Source organism: Glycine max, chromosome 9 (genome assembly GCF_000004515.6).
Source record: "Glycine max cultivar Williams 82 chromosome 9, Glycine_max_v4.0, whole genome shotgun sequence".
Classification (NCBI taxonomy): Eukaryota; Viridiplantae; Streptophyta; class Magnoliopsida; order Fabales; family Fabaceae; genus Glycine; species Glycine max.
In genome coordinates this window covers 16,119,624-16,122,406 of record NC_038245.2, presented here as the reverse complement: position 1 = coordinate 16,122,406, position 2,783 = coordinate 16,119,624, and the positions used below count along the sequence as shown (strand labels likewise).

The window sequence follows — 2,783 nt, the reverse complement described above, 5'->3', positions numbered from 1 at the left end:
ATCATAGACAACATCATGTATTTTCGCTTCATGCACAACCAAGGAGGCAAATTGTAAATTACTAGCAGAACTGACCATGAACTGTGTTCAGTGCTTAAGGTGTCATATGGATTCATTCCATCACTGGCTAGTCTAAGTCTAAGATTTCTTGGCTCTTTCCCGAAATCCGGATACAAACCATCAATCTTCTTACACAGCGAGCAATCAGTCGGATGACGGACCATTCCATCAGAAATCCTTCCATTTGTATGCCATGTAAGGTCTTTTGCGTCATCCTCATTAGAAAAAAGACGCTTAAACCTTGGAATGATTGGAAGATACCACAAAACCTTCGCTGGGGGCCCTTGTTGGAGATTTCATCAGAACTACTTTCTTCTTCATCCTTCACTTTGTACCGTGAAGTCCCACAGATAGGGCATTTGGACATTTCTTGGAATTCATGCCTGTACAGTATGCAATCATTGGGGCAAGCATGAATCTTCTGATACTCCATACCCATCGGACACAATATCTTTTTCGCCTTATAGTAACTTTTAGGCAATGTGTTGTCCTCTGGAAGCAGATTGTGCACTACCTCATGCAGTGAGGTGAAACTTTTGTCACTCCACCCATACCTGGCCTTCTCATTAACCAGACTTAACACAATAGACAACATCATTAAGGAATTCTTGCACCCTGCATACAAAGGCTTCTTAGAATCACTCTGCAATCCTTCATACACAGAGGCGTGTGCTTGCTGGAAAGACTCTTGTCCAAGGTCACGAATCATGTCCTCTAACCGATCTCCTATTTCTACATCAAACGGTTCAGATTGGGACCCACTCTGCATTTTGTGACTTCACCATGCCATATCCATGTCGTGTAATTCTTCTTAATCCCATCACACAATAGATGGTCCTGTATGTCATCGAGTAATTGTCGTCTTCCATTCAAACAATTGATGCAAGGACAATAATGTTTTCCTTCTTCATTCGATCGACCTCTTTCTGAAGCAAATTGCAAGAACTGTTCGACGCCATCCTCATATTCTGGGCTCATGCGACTTTCATTCATCCAACTTCGATCCATCTAAGCAATTCCATGCATAAAAATCTCACTTTTTTATTTATAGGTGTGGCCCTATCCCATTTAGGAAAATTGTCTTTTATGTTAGCTTCAAACGTCAGGGTTACCATTATTTACAAAAATTTGACTAAATTTCGGCAGCATTTCGCATTGGTCTCCAAGTACACGACATGACATCGGTCAAATGAATTTCCCGATAATCAAGTATGCACTCGGAGAACAACTTGAAATGCATTGAACCGAAATTTAATCAAATTAATGAAAATAATAATAACCTTCACGAATGAATCTAACATAAAAATACTAGTCTCCCAAAACTGTCCAAACGGAAAATTCAAGACTAAATACAATGACTAATGCAAACTGTCCGCAAGAGTCATTGCATTCAGTCTCAAACGGGAATCTAAGGTTCACTCACCATGAACAAAAGTTGTTTATATAGCAAATTACACTGATCACATACAAGAACATACAAAAGGAAAAATTCAATTACAGACAAATATAAACATCAGTAGTTGTTTATGTAACTAATTTCAAATGTTGGGTTTCAAGGGTGCTTATGCTTTATTATTGTAGTTGGGTATGTGTGTGTGTGTGTGTGTGTGTGCATCATGAGGGTCTGTGTGTATCATGAGTACCAATGCTGTGTTAGTCATTCTTTGCATATCAGCCAACAAACTGCAGATATATCTGCAAAGAATGGGAAATTGGGATTGAAATTGATACCTATGTGAAGAGAGAAGAGGTGGAGAAGCTAGACAATGACTTCATGGCGGGAGAGAAAGGAAACAAAATAAGACAAAAGATCGTGGAGTTGAAGAAGAAGGCAGAGGAAGCCACTACACCCAGTGGTTGTTCATTCATGAACTTGGACAAATTCATTAAGGAGGTGTTGCTTAATTAGATAAACCGAAAAAGTTTTTTCTAGAAATCAGAATTCTCCTTTCTTGCCTTGAGATAGAAAGCCGAAACAATTATTGGATTTTGCCCTTAACATCTTAGCATCAGATTCTCGCTCCTCTTCCGTTCCTTTTGCTGCGGTCCTAAAACATCATAATGATCCTCTTCTCATTATTTCAGGAACCAATCAAGGCTGCAGAGAAATCTCATGTACCTAGCTGCAATAGCTGATTCTCAACCACAACCATCTCCATTGGCTGGTCAGGTACATCATACTCTTGGGGATATCACTGCAACAACCTTTCTTAGTGCTTCAACAGCAGCAAGGCATGCACAACCAACTTGGCATGAGCTTCAGTGGAAGTCAAGGCCTCCACATGCTGCAAAGTGAAGCCACTAATGTTGGAAGCAATGCAACCATAGGAACCGGAGGAGGGTTTCCAGAATTTGTACGCATCGGTAGTGGCAAGCAAGATATTTGAATCTCTGGTGAAGGCAGAGGAGGAAAATCTAGTGGCCACTCTGGTGATGGTGGTGAGACACTTAATTACCTGAAAGCTGCTGGTGATGGAAACTGAACCCAGGGAGAATGGTAAAAGTTTCCTTGGCCCTTAGCCGTTTATTGAGTTAATTAGGAGAATTAGGTAGTGGAGATTAAGTAGGGAAGGGAAGGAGGAAAGGGAAAAGTTGCTGCTTAGATATCTTGTTCGTTAATCTTATGCTAAAGGAAAACTACCTTAACGTTTCTGTAGTACTAGTATTTTCTGTGTGTGGTTATGTGTGTGTGTGTGTGTTTCTGTGTGTGTGTGTATGTGTGG

General features: G+C 40.4%; 1 pseudogene; it reads left to right on the top strand.

Annotated features, from left to right (window-relative positions):
- The first annotated feature begins 1,834 nt into the window (after positions 1-1,834).
- LOC112997829 (GRF1-interacting factor 1-like) lies at positions 1,835-2,543 on the top strand (annotated as a pseudogene).
- The last annotated feature ends 240 nt before the right edge of the window (positions 2,544-2,783 follow it).